The 25,403-nt window shown below is 41.9% G+C and overlaps 1 protein-coding gene, 1 long non-coding RNA gene and 1 other non-coding gene across 7 annotated transcripts in view; 1 reads left to right on the forward strand and 2 right to left on the reverse strand.

The window, feature by feature from the left end:
* The window catches only part of NCOA7 (nuclear receptor coactivator 7), a 151,905-nt gene extending 138,053 nt beyond the window's left edge, over positions 1 to 13,852 (reverse strand). For 2 of the 5 annotated variants that reach the window (XM_020878927.2, XM_020878924.2), the window contains exon 1: positions 12,927 to 13,015. The gene's annotated coding sequence lies outside the window, so the exon portion shown is untranslated. Of the gene's footprint in view, positions 1 to 12,926; positions 13,159 to 13,646 lie in introns of those variants that run through there. The other 3 variants (XM_020878926.2, XM_020878928.2, XM_020878925.2) reach the window with 3 other exon arrangements.
* An 890-nt stretch (positions 13,853 to 14,742) lies between these two features.
* On the reverse strand, positions 14,743 to 24,808 carry LOC139029687 (uncharacterized). Its single transcript, XR_011481882.1, has 4 exons — positions 23,726 to 24,808; positions 20,891 to 21,034; positions 17,505 to 17,753; positions 14,743 to 16,574 (listed from the first exon to the last, which is right to left on the reverse strand). It is a non-coding gene; the product is annotated as an uncharacterized lncRNA (long non-coding RNA).
* A 98-nt stretch (positions 24,809 to 24,906) lies between these two features.
* Positions 24,907 to 24,978, forward strand: TRNAE-CUC (transfer RNA glutamic acid (anticodon CUC)). Its single transcript has one exon. It is a non-coding gene; the product is annotated as a tRNA-Glu (tRNA).
* The last annotated feature ends 425 nt before the right edge of the window (positions 24,979 to 25,403 follow it).

Genomic DNA, 25,403 nt, shown 5'->3' on the forward strand with positions numbered 1-25,403 from the left:
TTCAGTGACGAAGCATTTATAAAGAGCCTGTTTTATGCCTACCACTGGACCATACATCTGAAACCTATGCACATAAAGAGGACTCAATACACTAAGAAAACTTCAATTTTTAACAAGGAAATAAAACTGACATAAATAAAATAATCAGCAAAAAAGGGATACAATAAAAAGTCGTGCCAAATAAAACTTGTTTCACACAGAGAAGTAGCAAGCCAAAGGAAAGGGCCAGGTCACATGGGCCAGTGTTCGCAGGGAGGTGTGTGAAGTGAGACATGACCAAAACAACCGTTCATGATGGTAGTTCAACAGTGCTACACAACGGACAGTCACATTTGTAATCCAGAAATCCTTAATGAATCCTTAATCCTTAATGAAAAATCCTTAACGAAAAAGTTCTCCACCACAGCATGCTCAAGAAGACTGAAATTCCACCTTCCTTTCAGATATATGAGACAAAGATGGAGAGAAGCCTGTACCGCTTTGGTTAGCACAGTACAAAATGTGGTAAAAACGCAAACATGCCTTCAGGAAGAAGGCAGGGTGAAAAGTGTCTTCAGGGCCGGAAATCTGCCCAACCCAAAGTTAGACCAGCATTGGGAGGTTCTGTGACCTCTTCTTCAAGAAAAAAATTATGCATATAGTAGTCAATACTAATTTTTCCAAGAGATCTGGTTAAGAAACCAAGTCTATGGTTTAAGTATACTTTAAAGGTTTATTCAGTTGTTTGATATAAAAATTCTTGAAGAATTCCAAAGGAAAAGGGCCCGTGGGGATTTGGCCAGACTGGATTGTTGTCCTCAATTATGTACTCCTTCCTTGTAACAGTTACAGACACGCACAGCTTCCGCTATGACATTCAGGGGTGCTCTGCACTAGCATACAGGGCATTCCGCTCTAAGCCAATTGGCTATGTGGCTTGTCTTAATCAACAGACTGAGGACACTGTACCCATTTCAACACAAGGCTCTAAGAGGCCTGCAAGTTTCTGCTATCAGTAAAGTACATCCCAGGTAGCTACTTTTCCTTCTTCCACACGGGTCCCAGGATGAAGACCTGTGGAACAGACCTGAACTCCTGCCTCAGCTTTGGAGCCCAGCCCAGCCCTTCTGGACCCAGTCAATGGTTGCCAACCTGCAGATTCATGAATGTGAAATAAATATTTGTGATTCTGAGACACTAAGCTTTGGCTGTTGTTAGACAGTGGTATCGGGATTCCTTGGTGGCTCAGATGGTGAACAATCTGCCTGCAATGCAGGAGACCTGGGTTCAGTCCCTGGGTCAGGAGGATCCCCTGGAGAAGGGAGTGGCAATCCACTCCAGTATTCTTGCCTGGAGAATCCCATGGACAGAGGAGCCTGATGGGCTATAGTCCATGGGGTTGCAAAGAGTAGGACACAACTGAGTGACTAACACTTTCATTTTCACATACAGTAGTACCACAACAACAAAAACAAAGTCAACACACCTTTAGAAGTATCCTGATCCACAAATTACTTTGTGGATTTTTACCAAGAAGATCAAAGCCACATAGTACATATTACTATCCACAGGCATAATTCTACCAAGGTCAGGAATACCAAAGCCCAGAGACAAAAGCAGTCATTTAACAAAAACAGCCAAGAAAGCATCCCTTCGTTCCAGTTCTTTTATCCCATGACCAATGTGCATGGCTGTGAAAGTTTAACTATAAGAAGACATCACTTAACACCAAGCGAGACTTATGTACATCTTGGTACATTCATCCATCTGTGTGTGTTAGTTGCTCAGTCATGTCCAACTCTTTGCAAAACCATGGACTGACTGTAGCCTGCCAGGCTCCTCTGTCCATGGGATTCTCCAGGCAAGAACACAGGAGTTGGTAGCCATTCTCTTCTCCAGGGGATCTTCCCAACTCAGGGATCGAACCAGGGTCCCTCCCACACTGCAGGGAGATTCTTTACCATCTGAGCTACCAGGGAAGTTCAAAAGTGAGTGTTACTCTCTGACATAAATCACAGCAGGATCCTCTATGACCCACATCCCAGAATTTTAGAAACAAAAGCAAAAATAAACAAATGGGACCTAATGAAACTTTAAAGCTTTTGCACAACAAAGGAAACTATAAGCAAGGTGAAAAGACAGCCCTCAGATTGGGAGAAAATAATAGCAAACGAAGCAACAGACAAAGGACTAATCTCAAAAATATACAAGCAACTCCTCAGCTCAACTCCAGAAAAATAAATGACCCAATCAAAAAATGGGCCAAAGAACTAAACAGACATTTCACCCGGGAAGACATACAGATGGCAAAAAAACACATGAAAAGATGCTCAACATCGCTCATTATCAGAGAAATGCAAATCAAAACCACAATGAGGTACCATTACACGCCAGTCAGGATGGCTGCTATCCAAAAGTCTACAAGCAATAAATGCTGGAGAGGGTGTGGAGAAAAGGGAACCCTCTTACACTGTTGGTGGGAATGCAAATTAGTACAGCCACTATGGAAAACAGTGTGGAGATTTCTTAAAAAGCTGGAAATAGAACTGCCATATGACCCAGCAATCCCACTTCTGGGCATACACACTGAGGAAACCAGATCTGAAAGAGACACGTGCACCCCAGTGTTCATCGCAGCACTGTTTATAATAGCCAGGACATGGAAGCAACCTAGATGCCCATCAGCAGACGAATGGATGAGGAAGCTGTGGTACGTATACACCATGGAATATTACTCAGCCATTAAAAAGAATTCGTTTGAATCAGTTCTAATGAGATGGGTGAAACTGGAGCCCATTATACAGAGCGAAGTAAGCCAGAAAGATAAAGACCATTACAGTATACTAACACATATATATGGAATTTAGAAAGATGGTAACGATAACCCTATATGCAAAACAGAAAAAGAGACTCAGATGTATAGAACAGACTTGTGGACTCTGTGGGAGAAGGCGAGGGTGGGATGTTTCAAGAGAACAGCATCGAAACATGTATATTATCTAGGGTGAAACAGATCACCAGCCCGGGTTGGGTGCATGAGACAAGTGCTCGGGCCTGGTGCACTGGGGAGACCCAGAGGGATCGGGTGGAGAGGGAGGTGATAGGGAGGACCGGGATGGGGAATACATGTAAATCCATGGCTAATTCATTTCAATGTATGACAAAACCCACTGCAATGTTGTAAAGTAATTAGCCTCCAACTAATAAAAAAAGAAAGAAAGAAAGAAAACTTTCAGGAATACTACAAAGGAAAAAAAAAAAGTGAGTGTTACTCAAGTCCGACTCTTTGTGACCCCACAGACTGTAGCCCTCCAGGCTCCTCTGTCCATGGATTTTGATATTATTTATCATTAGGGGTTGAACTGCATCACTGCACACCCCACAATCCCCCCAAATACAGTGAAGTTGCATCCACTGTACTCTAGGATATGACCTTATTTGGAAAGAGGGTCATTGCAGTTATGTTCAGTTGAGATGAGATCTTATGAGTACTGTGGGCCTCTAATGACTGACGTCTGTATAAGAAGATGGCCATATGAAGATCTAGACACACAGGGATACCACCACGTGAACAGAGATCAGAGTTAGGCAGCAATAAGCCAAGGAACGCTAAAGGCAGCCAGTGAATCACCAGAAGCCAGAAGAAGCAAGAAAGGATCCCTCTACAAGTTTCGGAGAGATCTAAGCCCTGACAACCTGATTTTAGATTTCTACCTTCCAGAATTGTGAAACAATGAATTCCTGTTGTTTTAGGCTACCCAGTTTTTGGTACTTGTCAGAGCAGCCCTAGGAAACCAACTCACTTGTCTTAAATCTTACATACTCCAACTGTTCCAAAAGGATACTGCATCAAAAATATGACTTCCCCATCATGTCTATTCTGCCACTTTCCCTTATACTTTAAGGGAAATCTGTACATGCAATTGAGAGCATTGGTAAATATTATTTTGAATATTAGAGCAGAAAACTCACACAGTTAACATTTGTACCCAGGAGGTAATTCAAGCATACTTTATTGAGTCGTGGACTAAGAACTCACCTGATTATCGAGGAAAATTCTCAACAAAAAGGGAGTTTTGAAAATGTAGCATCACCATGTATTATGCCCCTCATACCATACTTCAGCGATTTTAGTCTAACAGACTCATGTGGCTAGGTTTCTTACACACATTTATGCTATCCTGTACCATATTCTATGCAGAAATGTCGAGCTAAGCTATAAAGCAAAGTGAAAGTGTTAGGTGCTCAGTCGTGTCCAACTCTTTGTGACCCCATGGACTGTAGCCCACCAGGCTCCTCTGTCCATGGAATTCTCCAGGCAAGAATACTGGAGTGGGAAGCAATTCCCTTCTCCAGGGGATCTTCCCAATCCAGGAATCAAACCTAGGTCTCCTGCATTGCAGGCGGGTTCTTTACTGCTGAGTCACTGGGCTGAGCTATAAACTCTAAAGCAAATCTGTATTTGATTTGTAGTACAAATCATTAAGCGCCGAAAGAAAATGAAATTAGGGGTAGAGTAGACGTCCTAGGAAGTGTTGATGGAATTAAGTATCAACCTGGTACAGAATACTGGCTTTCAAGGAAGAAATGTATGAGGAAATTCAGATAGAGCAGGCAGTCAGAAGGGTTACTGAGAAGCCTTCTGATCCCACTGACTTGCTGAGTGTATGCAGGTGGGGCTAGGGGGATCAGGTTGGGTGCCCAAAATGTGCAGATGATATAATGCCAGGATACAATGCCATCATTGCCTAAGCAGCATTCCCTGGCTTAAGTTTCCATGAGAAAGCCACCACCATGAATATCTCATAAATCATTTCACTTGGTCTACTTATTCTTGAAGAACTAGCCTTGAGGCTGATCTATACATAAAACAAGCAAGCAAGCTAAATGCAAGAAAATATCAAGCAGATGGCGTGTGGGTGAACATGTGGAGGAAGTGAAATATTAGCAGCTTTGAAAAGAGGAAGAGAAAGTAAAATATGTCAAAATGAATATGCATTTTATAAAGAAAACTCAAGAATATAAGTCCTATGATATATTAATTTCAATTATTTGTAACAATTATCATTGTAATACTTATGATAAATAAATGTGAAATATTTCACAAATAAAATGTGAAAATGAAAAAAAAATATAAAAATGGAAATTGCTATATACCATTACTGGGGACAAAAGTCTCAATATTTTGTCACCTGTCTTTTCTGCTATGCAGCTGCATTTATTAAGCAAATTAGGGTCTTTTGTATATAGAGTTTGGTATACTATCTCTTTAAAAAACTACAATTTTTACAATATCAACCTTGCTAATAACTAATACATAGTTGCTTATCCTGTGACAGAATCTCAAGTACTTTATATATATTAACTTATTAGCTCTCAATACGCATGAGAGGTGGATACTATTATTATCTTCATTTCACAGATGAGAAAATCAAAGAGAAATTAACTTGCCTAAGTTCACCTACCTGATAAACAGTGAAAAAGAACTTTAAGCCAGGTAACTGGCTCCAGCATCCTCACTCCTAACCCATTACCATACCACCTGCCTCCCAGAGACAATGTGCTTATCACTGAAACTAAGCTTCATCTCTGATTTTTTTAAGGATGTACTCAGAACAGAATCATGGCAATCCATTCCAGTATTCTTGCCTGGAAAATCCCACGAACATAGGAGCCTGGTGGGCTACGGTCCATAGGGTCGCAGAGTCGGACACGACTTAGCAAGTAAACAGCAACAGAACAGAATCACAGGAGCCAGCGGAGTCTATGAGCTGAACTGCTCTCCATCAAAGGCATAATACCCCCATATTACCTCTTACCACCTGTGAAAAGGGAAATGACCCAACTTCATCATTGCTATGGACTTCTACAATCTAATTATAATCTGCATTTCTTTGATGCAGTGAAGGTGAATATTTTTTCACGTTTTGGCCATTTGTAGTTCCTGTTTCGTGAGCTTTCTATTCCCACTATGTAAATTGTTTATGTCCCCATCCCCACCCCCAAATTCATACACTGAAAACCTAATGTTCTAGGTGATGGTGAGAGGCAGGGCATTGAGAAGGTGATTAGGTCATGAGGGTTCCTCCCTCATGGGATTAGCATGCTCACAAAGGAAGCCCAGAGAGATGACCAGCCCCTTCCATCATGTGAGGACACAAATAAGAAGCCCCTGAGTCTACAACTCAAAGAGGCCTCTCACTAGAACCTAATCATGTTGGCACCCTGATCTCCAACTTCCAGCCTCCAGAACTGTAATAAATTTCTGCTGCTTATAAGCCACCCAGTCTATGGAATTTCATTATAGCAGCCCAAATGGACTCAAATGATTCCTTCCTAGAATGCTTGCTACAGCGTGTTCAATTGAAAGTATTTTAGAATATACCAGAGGGTTGCTAACTAGCTGTTTCAGTGGGAGCCTATAGATAGGCAAGTACCTCAGGGGAATCACCAGGACCCAGGGCTGAAGGTTCAGCTGTAAACACCTGGGGCCATAAGGACTGAGCAGGCTCTCCCAACAGACTAACAGCCTGCAACTGGGCTTTATACCACACAGCAGGGGCTGTACTTACCTGAAGGCTGGCACAGTCATTAATGGTACTCGAGACACTCAATTTCCCACATCAACATGTCTGGGAACCCAAAGCAGTAAATCTGATGTTTGCTTCTACATGTGTGTAGGTTGCTCAGTCGTGTCTGATTCTGTGCAACAACATGGACTGTATAGCCTGCCAGGCTTCTCTGTGCATGGAATTCTCCAGGCAAGAATACTGGAGTGGGATGCCATTCTCTTCTCCAGGGGATCATTCCCGACCGAGGGATCGAACTTGGGTCCCCTGCATTGCAGGCAGATTCTTTACCATCAATGCCACCAGGGATGTTTCCTTAGTGAGGTCAGAATTACAGAAGGAAAATGAAAGCTTTCAAGGGATCTCACACCTACGGAGCAGTCTCACAAACTTTCCCTGTTTTCTACATGGCTAGCGTGGTTGATGATCAGAATCATCCACTAGTCAGAGGAGTCTACCCGAACAGTGCTGAACCAAAGCTATTAAATTCTTACCCGCTAAACCCTGTTAATCAGTTAACGATTTACCTCACGCCAGGCACTCTGCAATAAAATCGAGCACCTAGGACACCCTCTGATCACCTGGCTTGGAAAGAAAAATACCACATTTGCATACTGAGGAGTCACTTCTTAAGATGAGCTACTGTCTCCAGACAGTTCATGTCATCTATCAGGACTGATGGTTAACACTTTTGATTTTTTTAGGGTAAGCCCATACTTGGAGAGTTTCACTCCTTTATGTACCAGCTACAGAGGCAGAGGCAATACATACACACACATGCATACACACTCTCTCTCAAGGACATAATAAATATGGAGGTTTTTAAAAAATGAGTGTTAACACAAAGTTTGAGAAGAGAATTAGTAAAGTAAGGTAGGGATGCTAAAGAAAATAAATCATATGGACATGTATTTTACTGAGCATTGGGCGATGAGCAGTAGAGGAGAGATGACTAGTTAAATAAAGCTTCAATCTTCAACTTTTATTTTTGGACCCTTCAGAGCACTTTATCCAAAATCACGATTGTTTTTCTACTAGAAAGGCAGTTGTGCTATTGATGAGAAATGCTTGTTCTCAGTATGGACGCCTACTTGCTACACTACACATAGAAGGCTCCGTGAGTTTCTGGAATCTCAACCAAGAATGGTCCATAGAGATGACACCAGAACTGAATGTAGCCTGCTAATGAAAATAGTAGGACAAGTGTTCCACGCAGAGGAAATGGCCTGGAGAAGAAAAATCATATGCAATGCATGTGGAGGAAGTGACAAACAGTTCTGTGTTACTAAAATAGAGATTCTGAACTTGGGGTCTGTAAACAATGACACAGAGGCAAAGCAGTGTAGTTACTGTCTGATGGGACCACGAGCTTTCATCAGATATCTTTTTTTAAGTACCCCTGATTGGGGATGGGGAGGTGAGTTAAGAAAAACTGTGTGCCAAATGCATGACAGGGAGGGGCAGGGGACAAGAGATGAATTCCTCAGGGGTCACAAGACCAGGCTGAGTCATGCTGGACTCCCTTCTGTGCAGACTGGGATCCTTTAGTAGAATGAAAAGGGATGTGTAAAAGGAAGACTAGCTGAAATGTAGGCGAAAGTGAAGTGCAGGCAACAGTCCAAAGCATCTCAGCAGCCAAACAAGAGCAGTGGGAATGGAAAGAAGAGAATCAGAGAAATGATTAGGAGACAAAACAAGCAGGCTGAATATTCACGTTTGCTTGTATCAATGTGTGCACAGAATGTCTCCGGGAGGATTCTCAATTAATTGATAACACTGGTTGCCAGTGGACAAGGGAGGCGGGTAACCAAGAAAGAGGATGAGAGGGCATCCTTCCCACTGTTTACCCATTTGTACCTTTTGAATCACACGAAGGTAATGCCTACTATAAAAATTAAAACGTTTTTTAAAAAGACATGGAGTTTATCGTAATGAGATGTCTCTATTTAAAAACTTAAATTTTTCTCTCCAAATCCCCTCTCAGTGTTTCAAGTTGCACTTCTGAATTCAGATTATTTTTACCTCAAAGGCTCCTGGACTGCACCCATGATAGTCCCTTAAGAAAGGCCAATCTCTTTGTTGACCAGGGGTGATAAATGTATGAAACGGAAGTGGACACTATACAGATGTAAATAAACAACCATTTCCCTGGTTACAGTCAACCAACTTAACACGTAGCTATCAAAATACCAGAATGAAGAAAGTCTGATCAAATAACTCAGGGAGCTCAATCTTCTCAATTTTAAGATAAGAGCTCAAAGAAGAATCTCTATGATTTACAAAAAACAAAGATGAATCAAATAAATTACTGATGTGAAAGAGATCATATGTGAGGTCCATTGTGGTGAGTGTTAAGCTAATATAGCCTAACCCTTTCGCTTATATTAGCTTTTTTTTAAAATTGAATAGAATGAATCTCCTATTTAGCCTGATAACAATATACAAAGCAGGTACTCCAGAAATAACTGACTTAAAGTGAATGGTTTGACCAATTTTAAATTAGCCAATAGCAGATATAAATTTAATAGTTAAAAAATAAGCAGATCTTAGCTTTGCAAAACTAAATAAGAACACTGTTTCCCATTTGGCCATATAAGCTCAAATATACAAAACCTACAATACTTGTTCAAAGCATATTTAATGGTATCTATTAAACTTATTAATCAAAACATACTGTATCCAAAGATCAATTCTGCAAATGTTTCCATTCATTGCTTTTATGTTTTATATTTTGACTTGTTCTACAAAAGATGCTGTGAGTCAGCTTAAAATAATAAATTCAATAAAACAGGAAACTCTATTAGGTAAAAAAATCAGAATAAGAAAAAAAGGTAGAACAGAAACTCAAGACCAAAGGGAGAGTTAGATCATCAATATTAGCTCATAGGTTTTTACAGGGTTATTAAAATTAAGTTGCAAATTTGACTCTGCGTTTCCTAGTGGCAAAGCAGAAAGGGAAACTTAATCGATTATCTAATTCTAGTTCTGCATGATGAAAAGAAAAAAGGACACTCAATAATTATTCAGGGGGGGTAAAGCTTTTCTTTGGCATTTAGAGTTGAATGAAATTTCTTGCATGAGTCTTCAAATAGGAGCTGTAGAATGAACTATGATCTTAATAACCACATCTCTTAAGTAACTTAAGAGTAGGTTTCTTGTGACTGTCTTTATTAATAAAATGCTTCCTTGTGAGCACAATTTGGGGGGAGGAGTGCAAAGAATGCAGAACAAAGTAGACTAAGTACAAACCTGGCCTAACACCTAGAACTGGAGGGGAATGGGTGGACATCATAGCCTTTGTTCAGCCAACTCTCTATATAAACATTTCTCTCATATAAGCTTCTGATCAAATTTATGAGCAGACAAGTCATAGTTCCTGGCGTTCTATACCACCATTAAAGGGAGATTAGTATACAACAATTATTCTTCATCCACTAGTTCCCCACATTTGAAACTCAAGGACATATAAAATTTCTTTTCTCTACTTTTTCTGCAACTATAACAATGCTCGTTCTAACATAGGTGAATTGAGCGGATGTTACCGGATGTAAATAATAACAAAATTATGGATTGGGATTTTTTTTAAAAAAGGACAGTAAGAACGTTCAGTGGGCTTCCCAGCAGACGCTACTGGTAAAGAACCCATTTGCCAATGCAGGTGGCAAAGGAGATGCGGTTTCCATCTCTGGGTTGTGAAGCTCTCCTGGAAGGAGGGCATAGCAACCCCCTGCAGTATCCTTGCCTGGAGAATCCCATGGACAGAGGAGCCTGGAGGGCTACAGCCCATGGGGTCGCAAAGAGTTGGACACAACTGAAGCTCCTTAGGACGCTCGCATGCAAGTGACATTTAGCGAGGAAGGGATAGGGGTTTTGGTAATAAAACCTTAGGAAAGATATAGAAAAATTAGAGTAAATCCAGGTTTTAGGATTGAATTCCAGCGGTGCATGTGGAGGCAAGGTGCTCAGTGGCAAGTGGCTCAGAGGTCAGGACCCAGGTAGTGAGTCATTCAATTGCAGAGATAGTGTGCACTGGGATGTGGAGAGAAAAATGCCTCTTTCATTCTGACAATAGGAACTGATTCCAAGGCCAAGAGTGCCAGCACAATCAAGCTATCTGCAACAAAGAGAGTTTAATGTAACTGCAGGGGAGGGTTCTTTTAAGAAGTTTAGAATGAGCAAAGAAGAATGATGTAAATTAACTGCTCAATATCTCTGACTACACAATTAACATGCATAAAATGTAGCTATCTTTATGTCATGGGAGAATTTTTGCTCTGTTCAAATAAATCATAACATATTTTTCATAAGCACCCTCCTACTGCTGATTTGCCCAATCTTGCAACCTCTTACATAAAAGTGTTATTTCCTCACCATCTAGGAAGAGCCCAAGCAGGCTGGAGGAGCAATAGTAATAAACTAGGGCTTACCACACTTTTGTGGAAATAAGTCTTTGGGGTAATATGTAATAAGGATGGTGAAGAGTATTAAAATGATAAAAAAGGAAAGGAAGAAAAAGGAAAGATAATAAGTGACTGGATCATTCCCAGATAATTTTGTTAAACAAAGTGAAAAAAGGTTAATACTGACTCATAAAACTTACATAACAGAAAAATAAAGCAAAACTGGAAATACCACAGTGCAAAAATAAAGCAAGTGAAATGTAATGCAGTTATCCTTGATGATTTCAAGATAACATAAAATTAAAAAGGAGAAAGGAACAAACCTTCCAAACCCTCGATTTCACAACCACGTTGGTTGTCAAACTTGAAAACTGATATGTTTATATACTGAGGGAAACCCATACTGTGTATCTATACTGTGTTTTTTGAATCATTTAGGAATCACAGACTCTTCTAAATGTTTTATTTTCACCTTTACCTGTAATAAATACATTATAATTAAGTCAACCACAACAAATCAACCCTAAAATAAGTTAATATGTCACTTATTAACCAAATCATTCTTACTCTTGGAGTAACCTGAAATTTCCTTTAAACAAGTTGCACTTTTTAACTGTGTTTTAGAGTTTAATTAAAACAGGTTTGATTACCCATTAGAAAAAAAAGTGCAACCTTAAAAATGAAATTAACTTATATTAGCAGTTGGAGAGGATTACCTTATTTAATAACACATTAAAGAAGGAAAACATATGGTCCTAAAAATGTCAAAATTCAACTTAAATACTGAGATAACTGATTTTGACTATTTATGCAAAGAAGTAATTTTAAAAATACAGTTAAACTTCAACCACCATGGAGTAAACAAATATGTTTTAATCCTAAACTGTCTTTAGATGAAGGCTGAAACACAGCTCATTCAACAAATAACCTATGAGCACCTATTATGCATCAGACCAGGGGATTACGAGACTGAACAAGGGGAAGTCTCTGTCCTCCTGGCGCTCTCAACCTTAATACGTTAATAAAATCGGAGCGAACCATGATCCGTTTTCCCAGACTCTAAACTTTACTGCTTAATACGAAATTTAAAAATGATAGCCTATGAAGAGATAATCTTGCCAAAAGGTTATCGTTCGTTCTGATGTACGAACTTTACACGTGGGAGAGAAGAAACAATTTATAGCCAGTTTCTCAAAAGTACAAACCGTATTAACATCTAGCTGGAAGCTAGGCTGAGCCCAAGGCTGCCTCTGCTGGCCGACTCCGAGCATCTTTCCAGCAGATTCTAAACTCCCTACACCTGTATCAAACTTGCCATGCTCCCAAACACATCCCTTCACGAAAGCTGAAGGCTCGCTCCCAGGTAGGCAAAACGAGAATTCCCCAGCCTTATCTAGCTCCTGAATATCTGATTTCTAAAGGGGCCTTCTCCAACTGGCCCGAAATGACTGACTATAAGAATCTGAGACGTCACTTTCACGTATCAATCAGCTAGCTCCGAAATACACCAAAATCCAGAGTGATTTGTACCTGCCGCTAGAATAACTCTTTGCGTGGCTGCACATTGGGAGAAAACAGGAAGAAGGCATCTGTCCATCAGGCAGAAAAAATACGGTGACATTTATCCACCTGAGTTGCTGAAAATTCGGCGGTGCTCCCACTCTCCATCCCCCAATAATCCTCACACCAATCAATCCTCCCCGCCCCTGCAAGCAGCGCGGGCCCCTCCGGGCCCAGGGGCTGGACGGGGAAGGGTCACGCTCTCCTTCGCCACTGCTCGGCCTCCCGAGCTCAAGAGGAGGCTGTCAGGTTAGCAGGGGGGGTGCTGAGCCCAGCGCCATTAGAACACCTCCGAGCGCCGCACCGAGCTCCGGCGGGAGGCAAGTTTCGCGGGTCCCGGCCCCGGCCCCCCGCCCCTCCCCAGCGGCAGCATCAGCCGCGGGTGGCGGCCAGGGCTGGTCCCCGCCTAGCCACCTACCTACTACAGGGCGGGGGCGCCGGCTCCTCGGGTCCCGGAGAAGGGCGTCGGGAGCTCGCATTTCTGGGAGCGGTGGCCTGTGCCGCTGGGCTCGGGGGAGCGCATCCTCCGGGGTGGGTGGGAGGAGGGGTCGGGGGAGGACCACGCGGTGACGCGGAGCCGGGGCAGGAGGGAGGAGCGCCCAGGCGCGCGCCCCGCGGGACCAGCGTCCCGTGCCAGTGGACGGACGCGGCCGCCGCCGCCGGGACTCCTCAGGCCTCTCCCCTTCGCCCGGCGCCTAGCCAACCCTGCGGGTACGCCCGCGGGTCAGGACATCGGCCACGACAGGCTGTCGGGCCCGGCCGGAGGCGGGGAGCCGCGGGTGGCGCGACGCGGTGCAGACGCCCGCCTCTAGCTCCGCCCGGCCCGCGCCACGCTCGGCGCCCCTCCGCCGCGGCGGGGGCCGGGGAGCTCGGCGGTTCGGCTCGGCCGCTCCGGCTGCAGCTGCCGCATCCTCCCCTCCCCGGCGATCTGGGGGCTGGGAGGCTGGGGGCACCCGCGACGGCTGGCAGCCTCGGCGGCCCCGGCGCAGCCCCAGCCCCGGGCCCGGCGGCTCCGCCCCGGAGAGCTGCGCGCGCGGCCTCCGCAGGCCGCGGCCCTTTGTGACGCCTCCCGGGAGCGAGCTCGAGGCGCTTCGCGCGGCCTGCCGGCGGGCAGCGAAACCTAAGGAGGTCTTCTTACCTCGCCCCGGGCGGGTAATCCCCTACTGCTGGCCGCCACTCTTAGAGTGAATACGGCTCTGAGAGCAGAGCTCGAGTTCGTGTCTCCCCGAGCTTTAAAGCCTTGAGGTTCCTTGTAGCGCGGGGACCGCTGGTCACGATAAATTCATCCTCTGTCCTTTCCGGCGTTGTGTTTCGCATAGGGGCCCCCGTGACCTCCCCCTCCCGCTCCCATCCTCCGCACAGCATCCAGGGTGCTGCCACGTTGCTATCAGTGCAGCAGTGGGGACCGAGCAATTGAGCCCTCCAGGCTGACTCTTGGCACAGATCCGAGGGAGCCTGGGTTGGGAAGCTTGGCATCAGCTGCGGGCCGGTGCCTGTGAGCTTCCCATCCCCGCTGGGCATCTGTTCCTTCTAAGGTCCCATGACAAGCACCGCAAGATGACTGGGAGGATTTGGCCGTGAAGTTGACCCTTACGTAAGGAAAAGACTTAATGGTGGAGCCTGCAGCTGGTGCGATAACATTGGTGTGTCAGAGGCCAGACACACAGGCCCAAGAGATAGCGGCCTTCTTGCTGCTTATGCTGTAACAGCCTCTCCTGGAAAGACAAGCGAAGCATTTCACAGAGATGGTTTGGAATTTCAGTTGCAACTGGTCACTTTATACTGTCTTGAAAAATATGGAATAATTACCCAATTCTGCACTGAGCATGTATAAAACTGGACCTCGGGTCTACATCTTTTTGGTTTGAATGTGAGGAATTGGAAATTTTCCTTTTTTTTTTTCCTTTAGGCATTATGTTATTTGTAAACGATTTCCAAAGGGAAACAAGGCTCCTGCAATTTAAAGAGCTGATTTCATTGAATCAGAAGAACGTGGTTTGGGACCTCCAGAGAAAGGGAGAGGCTCTCACACTTCTTTGATGTTTTTGAAATCTAAGATTAATGTAAAAACTGGCAAAGACACGTTCCATAGCAATACAAGCTGTGATAAAATCATGATAAAATTTTTGAGATGAATTCTTCTGGGTAAGCAGACATCCAGCGGGGTAGGAGCTGCGTTGTGTATGGGTCAGGAAACACAGGCCGCAAGACTTGGTCACATCCAGAGACTCTGATTTGATCTACAGCCCGATTTTATTTTCAAAAGTACCTGTTATTATTCATGACATTTTGCCCCATATTCAGAACGACTTGACTAACATTTGTATATATGTGGTGAATAAGTGAAAAAATGAAGTCACCTTGTGAGGTTTGGCAGTTGCTTACTCTTAACAACATTTGTAAAGAGGTCTGCTTTAGATTGTAGTTTGTGCAGGAAATGTCCCGTGAGTGCAATTCTGGACTGTTTCCATCCTTCCACCAAGAGTCCCCTTTTGTTTTTCTCTCTATGGACCCCAGATTTTGTCAAGAAAAAAATTAAGCAGTGATCTTTTTTATTAGAAAAACATTTTAAAAGTACTAACCATCAATTATAAAATGTTTCTCAGCTTTTCAAAAACATTGCTTCTAATTTAAGGATCCTCTTTACTATCTTCATGAACTGCTCTAGAAGTATTATAGGCTATATCACATGCTTATTATAACATGTTATTACAGTGAAAGTCTTGGTAGAATAAAGACTTCTGCCCTTTAAAGAGGGAGAAAATTCCCCCTTAACTATTGTTCATTCTTTTTCATTTACTTGATATTTATTGATTTGCCTAAGCCTTGTCTTTACAGAGAAATCCAAAGAAATAAACCATTTCCTTATGCTCTAGATCTGTGCTGTGTCATACAGTGCCCACCAGCCACATGTGCCTATTTAAGTTTAAACTAAATTTAAAATGTAGTTTTTCATTCCACTAGCCACATTTCAAGTGCTAAAGAGCCACGCATGGCTAGAGACGACTCACTGGACAGCAGAGAATAGAAATTTCCGTTATTTCAAAAAATCCTTTTGGACACCACTGCTCTAAGTAGAGAGTGAAATTTTAATTGAGATAAAAGATATAGTATATAAACTTATTTGGGAAATCTTAGTACGGTACAAATCAAACCTCAGTAGAATGTGTACTTCTTAACAGGGTAATCTCCAAGAGTTCAGACTCTGGCTTCAGACTTCAACTCCATCACATGCTGACCTTGAGTAAATAATTTAACCTCTGTTGTTGTTAATCTGTAAAAGACAGATGATACTAGTACTAAATATCAGGATTGATATAAGGCTCCCCTGGTGGCTCAGATGGTAAAGAATCCACCTGCAATGTGGGAGACCTGGGTTTAATCCCTGGGTTGGGAAGATCTGCTGGAGGAGGGCATGGCAACCCACTCCAGTGTTCTTGCCTGGAGAATCCCCATGGACAGAGGAGTCTGGCAGACTACAGCCCATGGAGTTACAAAGAGTTGGGAACGACCGAGCTTCTAAGCACAGCACAGCACACATAGGGATTAAGGGCTTCCCAGGTGGCTCAGTGGTAAAGAATCCGCCTGTCAATGCAGGAGAAGCAGGTTCAATCCCTGGGTCAGGAAAACACCCTGCAGAAGGAAATGGCAACCCACTCCAGTATTCTTGTCTGGCAAATCCATGGACAAGAGAACCTGATGGGCTACATTCCGCTGAGTCACAGGTTCAGTTCAGCCGCTCAGTCGTGTCCGACTCTTTGCGACCCCAAGGACGACAGCACGCCAGGCTTCCCTGTCCATCACCAACTCCCAGAGCCTACTCAAACTCACATCCATCACGTCAGTGATGCCACCCAACCATCCTCTGTCGCCCCTTCTCCTCCCGCCTTCAATCTTTCCCAGCATCAGGGTCTTTCCCAATGAGTCAGTTCTTCGCATCAGGTGGCCAAAGTATTGGGAGTTTAAGCTTCAGCATCAGTCCTTCCAATGGATATTCAGGACTGATTTCCTTTAGGATTGACTGGTTGGATCTCCTCGCAGTCCAGAGTTGGACGCAATTTAGCAACTAAACAACAAAAACAATAGGAATTACATGAGATAATCCATGAATGAGGTTTAGGCTAAATTCTAGAATATGACTTCCATGAAAGGTATTTTTACAGCAATATACATTATTATAAGAAAGTTTTTTTGTTGTTTTTTTAATTATACCCTTAGCACTCCTCACTGTACTTGGGTAATAGAATGTGCTTGGTAAACACTGAATTGATGAGAAATTATAAGGCAACACTGATTTTATGTCTTTGAGGGCCTCTATTAAATATGAAAGCAGACTTTTTCATCTCTATTGCAGGGTAGAGGCCACTATAGAACAATTTAGGTAGAACTGTCATGTCGCTTTTCCTGGGGTAAAGAACCCTAAATGATGAGACTTTGGGGCAGATAGAAGCAGAGATTTCTTCAGCCCTTAAAGAAGAAAAGAGAGTCACTTGCCCGCCTCTTTTTTGCCCCTCAGGGTAGGAATGGGATAGTAGGAGGCGACTGGACCCCAGAGTTCAGGCATGAGGTGTTCTCCCAAGGGACTTTCCAGAGGAGTGAGCAGGAACTCCCGAGCTAAGGGAACATCACCAAACAATAGCAACCATTACTGCAAATGTGTTCTGAATTTCTGATATAGCTATCCAAGAATAGTTTTGTAATGAAGTATGACCAGTGTGTCTGTTTCTGACCACAATACTAGTAACCTCTCATGAAACGGGAATTCCAGAAACATAGGCAAATACTGCTGCAGCACTTTGTCAAAATGAAAACCCCCGGGTAAGTAATGAGCTCACAACCACAGAAAGAACTGAAACTCCTTTGGGAGTATTCTCTGGAAAGGAGTTGAAGAGATTTTTTTTACTGGGTAGTAAATTTAATCTACCAGCACTAAGACAGTTCATTCTCTAGTGGTTAAACCAATCCTGCTTTTTCTAGCACAAAGAGAAAAACATACCTGCTTTCACACATTTGGCTGAGACACAGGAGTTCCGTAGGAGGGAAATACTACCTCTGGGAGGTCTGTTGGAAAGTTAACTTGCCCCTAAAGATGCAGATTAGAGTTCACTGTTTAACAGTGTTGAAGGCGGTGGCTCTTTTTCACAACTGGGGTCATTGGTCCAGAACATTATACATAACCATCTTGAGTTTTGAAGAGGATGCAGCTTCTTTTGTGGGTTGGCCTAGGTTCAGGGCTTCTCTCACCCTGTTATAAAGAGGAGGTAGAAATCGTGTCTAAAGAGGAGAGGGAAATTTTGTCATTTTAAAAGAGGAAGAGCCTGCCAGAGCGCATTGAGAAAGAAATACTGACATACATAGGAATGAATTGTCTGGGTGCCTGTTAGCGAGCAGAAATTATGGCTGATTATTTAGAATAAGCCCAAATAAAAGAATTCATTATATTTTCAGTAATTTCTGAAAAACTTAAATAACATAGTGCTAAGATAATTAGTAAAGATATAATTGAAAATTCTGAAATGAATCCCTAAACTCAAAGTGATGTTAAGTGGTAACTGGTGTTTGGACTTATTTGAGTCAAAGAAATTTACAGTGTGGTAAGCTAAAAGGGGGACTTCCCTGGTGGCTCAGATGCTAAAGAATCTTCCTGCAGTGCAATAGACCTGGGTTCCATCCCTGGGTTGGGAAGATACCCTGGAGAATGGAATAGCCACCCACCCCAGTATTCTTGCCTGGAGGATTCCATGGACAGAGGAGACCCCATAATCCCCATAATCCACGGGGTCATAAAGAGTCAGCCACGACTAAGCAAGTAATACTTTCACTTTTTTCAAGCTGAAAAGGGAGTTTTTCAAAGGAAATAATTAGAGATTCATAAAAAGTTTCAAAAAAATGTACAGGTAAGGCCCAGGTTTTCCCCTGTTTATCCCCCAATGATAACATCTTAGGTAACTACAGTACTATATGAAAACCAGAAAATGGCGCTGGTTTAATCTTTAGAGCTCATTGCCTCTGTGTGTTTATGTATGTGTGTGTGATTTCTATGCAATTTTATCATCGGTACAGATCCTTCTACCACCACCACAATAAGATATAGGACCAGTCTATCATTCCCACAAAGGTACCACACCTGCCCTTTACTATCACCTCCATCTTCCTCCCCATCATATCTAATTCCTGTAAATCACTAATCTGTTCCCATCTATATATACTTTCAAAAATTCTATATAAATGGAATTTATAGTATATAACCTTTTATATTGTCTTTTTTTTCCATTCAGCATAATTCTCTTGAGATCAAGTTGTTACATATATCATTTTTCTTTTTTTAAATAAATATTTCACTGTGTGGGTGTACCACAGTTTAACCATTCACCCACTGAAGGATGTTTCATTTGTTTTCAGTTTTAGGTTATTATGAATAAAGCTGCTATAAACACTTGTGTGCAGATTTTATGTGAACCTAAGATTTCACTTTTCTGGTATAAGTGCCTAAGGGTACAACTGACTGGGTCATTATATTATGTGCATACTTAGTTTTATAAGAAACTGCCAAGCTATTTTCCAAAGTGGTTGTACCATTTTACATTCCTATCAGCAAAATATGTGTGATAAATGGTGCATTGATGATCTATTAAATGAACTTATTAAACTGAAGTACAGTCAAATGTTTCTTTTATCAATACTATCTACTACTCTACTAACCATAATTGCTTGTTTTCTTGAACCCTGACAGACTAAACTTCAAGATCAGGCATCCTGTGCCTAACATAGTGACTAACATATATTAGACCATCAGTAAATATGTGTTCAGCAAATCAACAAATTAATGAACAGAAAAAGAATAGCTGAATCAGTTTGAAATCAAACTGAAAAATTGAGTTGTCCATAAATTATAACTAGAACTGAATTTGAACTGGATACCATGATTTTTTTCCAATATATAACATTTTCCAGCTAGAAATTGGCACTCTATAAGGTAAGTCATTTGTGGGTCAATTAATCAGTAAAAAATAAATGCCAAATTACATCAGGCCAAGGTTATTTGCTGTAGTACTTTAATAGCAATAAGTTGAAAATAATCTAAATGGCCAATGATATAAAACTGCTTTGATAAAATATCTATACAATGGAATACAATAGTTAATAAAATAATCAAAAAACTATGCAAAGAATGGACACCTTTCAAAGAAATTGATAAAAAGGTTAGAGAAAAGTATGTAGAGGATGCCCATTCTTATGTAAAAATTTAAACAAGGAAGGAAGTTTAAAAAGATATAAGCATTAAAGATGTTAATATTCCAGGAGGCGGCGGCGGCGGCGACGGTTACGCGGCCAGCGCTGGCACCATGTACCCGCTGTAACGCGCAGACCGCGCTGCGAGGGGGGGCGGGGGAAAGGAGGAGGACGCCGCGGTGAGTTCTCTGCCATGAACCTGAAGGGCCTCTTCCAGGACTTCAACCCGAGGGGATGTGCTACATTCGAACCAGTTGGCCAGAAACTGCAATTATTTACACCCCACAAGAAAGCTTTGAGATTGGACAGGCCAAGGTCATCCGTCAAAGTGTGAATGACAAGATTACAGTTGTTGGAGCTGGAATTACTTTGCACGAAGCCTTAGCTGCCGCTGATGATCTTTCCAAGCAAGATATTTCTATCCGTGTCATTGACCTGTTTACTATTAAACCTCTGGATGCTGCCACCATCATCTCCAATGCAAAAGCCACAGGTGGCCAGATTATCACAGTGGAGGATCACTACCCAGAAGGTGGCATCGGGGAGGCCGTCTGTGCAGCCGTCTCCGTGGAGCCTGACATCGTGGTCCATCAGCTGGCAGTGTCAGGGGTCCCTCGGAGCGGGAAGCCCAGTGATCTGCTGGATATGTTTGGAATCAGTTCCAAACACATCATATTGGCTGTGGAACACATTTTAATGCAATAGCTTAGCTGTTGGCTTTGACCAACAGACTGGCCTGTTTACCTTACCTTATGTTTATGCTTGTTGCCAGATGATCACTTAAATCTATGCTATTGTGCTTTATTCTTTTTAAAAACAATGCAAGTTAACTGCTTTCTTGTTAAGCCATAACTACATATACATGTATAACTCTTAACCTTTGAATCATTAAAGTGGATTATAAGAGAAAGTTTGAAGTGACAGAATAGCTAACAAAACAACCATCTAATAGCAAGTTTTCTGATGAGACTAGAGATAATGGGGTAGAGACCAACATAAGGTAACAGTTTCTTAAATGTGTGCATTTTCCTCATAAGTTAAAAAAAATGTGAATTGAATTGTAGACTGCAGTCACCCAAGTTGGGCAGCATTATACCACCATGCTGCCCACTGATGGCCCGTGCATGAGGTCAGGTGCTGCTATCCTACCTGTAGCCTTCCAGGTACTGTGTGACTGCAGTTGGTGTGGAATTTCCTCTGGTGTTTGCCTTCATCCCTCCTCTCCCGTGCACAGAGGCTGTGGAGCAGCGGTGAAAGTTCTTAGGATGTCCTGTGCTGTTGGAATTGACTGTTCTGTGAAGAGAGGACACGACTAGGTCTGACCACACTGTGCTCTCTGGTGAGATCTCAGGAGTGTCTTATTTACCCAGTGACCAAACCAAACTGTTAGCTCAATTGTACTCATCTACTGACGATACTAAAGTTGATGTTAATAAAGCAATGAAGAACCGAAAAAAAAAAAAAAAAAGACGTTAATATTCCAAATCATTTACAAAGTATTGGGTGTACCTGAACTACCTTATGTCAGAAAGCAAATAAATGCTAAAAAATTTACAGGAACATGTTGAAAATACAGGAGAAAGTTTAAAGGGACTCATTGTGGCCATATTTGGGACAATTATTAAGTGAATAACGACAGCAGGAGATTATAACACATTGACTAAAAACACAAAAATAAAAAACAGAATGTGAGTCCAAACTGTTATTTTAAAAATAAACAACAAAAAGACAGAGGAGAGAAAGCAAAGTTCTTGACATGAGAATGATAAAATAACACTGTTTTGCCGTCACCACAGTAGTAACTGATTCATGCAAGGATCATTAGTGGATGCTAAAGCCAAGGGTGAGATTTTGCAGGGGAAGAGAAATTTCATACATTTTCAAAGTATTACTTCCATGGCTGATGTTTACTTTTTTTTTTTAATATTTGTTAATTACAAGTGTCAAGGGTAACTTTACAATAGAGAAATATAGCACACACCTTCACCAAATGATCCAACTTACTGTGTTTGTTTCCTATTGGCACTGTGAAAAAATCACCACAAACTTCCTGGCTTACAACAACACAAATATATTATCTTATGGTTCTGGAGTCCGGAATTCTGACATGGGTCTCACTAGGCTAAAATCCAGGTGTTTGTTGGCAAAGCTGTTTCTTTCCGGAAGCTCTGTGGGAGAACCTTTCCCTTGCCTTCTTCAGCTTCTAGAGGCCCCTTGCATTCCTTAGCTCATGGGCCTCTTCCTCCATTTTCAAAGCCAGTAAAGGCTGGTAGAGTCTTCTTGGGATCACATCACTGGAATTTAAAAGTACTTCTGGACTTAAAAGGACCCCTGTGATGATTCTGGGCCCACCCAGGTAAAATCCAGGATAGTCTCCTCTCTCCCTCTCTCACAAATTCCTTAATTTAATCACACCTGCAAAATCCCTACTGTCACATGAAGTAATGTCTGTGTTCTGGAGCTTAGGACAGGGACATCTCCCTGGGGTTCATTATCCTGCCTACCACACTTACCATTAGAGATAACGCATCAGCATTATTTGAATTATGCTGTAACATACTGAGAATAACATATCACTTAAGGTAGTTTCCTGACAAAAGAAATACTTGTCTAAACTGAAGAACTTTCTGAAGCAACTGGCCTCCACTATTCAGTGCTGTAAAAAAAAAAAAAAAAAAAAATCGGGGAATTGTTTCAGATTAAAGGAAGAAGACTACAGAAACAAGACAAATACAACGTATAATCCTTGAGTGGATCCTGGATAAAAACAGAAAAATATAACTGGTGTCACACAATTGGAAAATTTCACTATCAATGGTATAAAAAATATTGTATAAAATTCAAATTCCCCAAGTGTGATAATTGTATTTCTTGTTCTTAGGTATAGTATTTCAAAGTAAAGTGTCGTGGTGTCTGCAACTACCCTCAAATGGTTCAGAAAAAAGATCAACAGAAAGTAAACATGGCAAAATATTGCTCCTGCTGCTGCCAAGTCACTTCAGTCGTGTCCAACTCTGTGCAACCCCATAGACGGCAGCCCACCAGGCTCCCCCATTCCTTAGATTCTCCAGGCAAGAACACGGTAGTGGGTTGCCATTTCCTTCTCCAATGCATGAAAGTGAAAAGTGAAAGTGAAGTCGCTCAGTCCTGCAGCACTCTTAGCGACCCCATGGACTGCAGCCCACCAGGCTCCTCCGTCCATGGGATTTTCCAGGCAAGAGGACTGGAGTGGGGTGCCATTGCCTTCTCCGGCAAAATATTGACAACTGTTGAATCTAGATTAGTAGTATAAATTAGAATATAATGCAGGCTATAGGTATAATTTTAAATATTCCATCAGCTACATTAAAAACAAAAATAAAGAGAAATTAATATTAATAATTTAAGTTTTAATAATATTTTAATTCATATATTCAATACGCATTTAAGATGTACTCAACTATTAATGAGTTTTTACATTTTTTTCCATACAAAGGCTTAAAAATCCAGTATTGATTCAACAACTATAGAACACCTCAACTCTTACTAGCCACATTTCAGCGCACAAGTCACACAGTGGATGCTGGTACTACTAAATTAGCCCAAGATGGATGAAGGGTATATGTGTGTTCATTGCTCTATACTTGCAGTTTTCTGTAGGTTTGGAATATTTCAAGATAAAAAGTTTGAGGAAAAAGAAATAGATATTTCTAGGAAATAGAAAATAAAAACAATTTAAAATAGCACAGACGATTTCCAGTATACAGAAGAAACTGTTAACAATGGTCAGCTCTGGACAGAAAACGTGAAGAGTGATTACAAGATGAAAGAGGGATGATGTTTCTTGCTGTGCTTTTTCCAACACTTTGTACAAGATTGGGACCAAACCTATTACAACTTAAAATTATTCTAAAAGTAATAACTGCTTTATCTTTTTATCCAAAACCAGATACTTTTCATGTAAACTCTGAAAATCCCCAATTCAGAAGTAAGAGCTCCACGTACAGCGCCCGATTTCCGAAAAATTTCTTGATACATGAAAGGAGTGTGGGTCCCATCTAAAATATAGCAATTACGTTTAGAAATTTCTTCTGGTGATGTTTCCATCTTCACTTATTAAGTCACTTTAATCTTCCTGTTTGCGTATTATTAGATAATTTTTGACAAATTTTATCAAGAATCTAAACTCCATTTCTGAATTGCTGAAAACAAGAAAAATATCCTAAAGTCTACGGTGATGGACGAAGGCTGTAATTCACAGTGGCGCCGGATGTTGCGAGCAAGTTCATTACAAATTTATATCTGTTTTACTTAAGCCTCCTTCCATCTTGCAGCGGAGCGGGGTCTCTAGGGTTACATCAGTCCAACTGAACGGTCGGCATTTTCAAAGCTGAGTTACATGCTATTGCCTTCTGCTCCTATTTCATGAGGAATTCTGAACTGAGGCTGGGCTGAAAGGTTTCTTGATTCCTTTGGTAATTGCATCATTCCCTGGCCTTTTCTCGACATAAGAAGTGAAGCAACTGCCCAGATAATAGTGCACAGGCCCGGGTTTCTTCACTAAGCAAGATACCCGCAGCCGTCCTAGCTTCGGTAATCTGACTCCCCAGTAAATAAAACAGTCGCGTCCTAAAAGGCCACGAAGCCCTTCATCGTCCACGTTGACACCGAAAGGTCGTGTGCAGGGTGGCACCGAGCTCTATACCGGGAAACGCTCTCTGCTCGGGGCAATCAAACGCTCGATTTCGTAAAAAGTTTCGTGGGATTTTAACAACTGCGTGAGAAGGAAAGACAGAAAGACATATACCGAAAGAGGTTAGATTTAGAAGGAGCAGCTAAATGACTGAGAAAATAATAAAGCAAATACACGGTTCTGGGCAGTCCTTTTAACATTGTCCAGGTATAGATATTTACACGTCACGTAATTTGGATCCAATCCCAGGACGTCTTCTGCAGCGTGGCAGTCAGAACAGGATTCGATTTGGAGGCTCCAGCAGGTCCCCCTGGGTGCCGTCGCGGAGCTAGCCTGAGAGCGCCGAGAATTTCTCAGAGTTTGAGAGACTGAAATCCAAAACCGGAAAGAAGTAGGCAGGGTTTAGAGTCAACAAGCTTACCCGCCATTGGTCCAGTTTACGTAGAGACTTTTACAGAACCAAATAAGCCTTGGTGAGAAAACTTATACAAGCTCCCTGGTGGTCTAGTGGTTAGGATTCGGCGCTCTCACCGCCGCGGCCCGGGTTCGATTCCCGGTCAGGGAAACAGTTGTTTTCTTGCTTGCAGTCGAGCGGCACCCCCCCCCCCCCCCCCCCCCCCCATTATTGCTGTTCCGAGTTACTGATTTTTCTCCCGCTATGGTTGTTACCGATTTTTTTTTTCCATTATAAAAATTCAATTCGTTTCTTTTTTAATATTACTAAACCTAAGACTTAAAATACACCATACCTTTTAACAGATAATTGCAATCAAACAACAAAGTAATCTCTAATTCTAAAATACTCTAAATACAACTTGAGCCACTTATAAAATTGCATTTTCCAGCTTTGGAAGATAATTTGGATGTGTATACAAACATTAATTTATTGAGCCTTGTGCATATGGAGTTTCCTTTGACTAAGAAGAGGAGGAAAATAATTTTAGGAGGGATTCTATCTATTATAAATCATACTAAGAGTCACGTTTCATA

The sequence above is a fragment of the Odocoileus virginianus genome, chromosome 19, assembly GCF_023699985.2.
Source record: "Odocoileus virginianus isolate 20LAN1187 ecotype Illinois chromosome 19, Ovbor_1.2, whole genome shotgun sequence".
Lineage (NCBI taxonomy): Eukaryota > Metazoa > Chordata > Mammalia > Artiodactyla > Cervidae > Odocoileus > Odocoileus virginianus.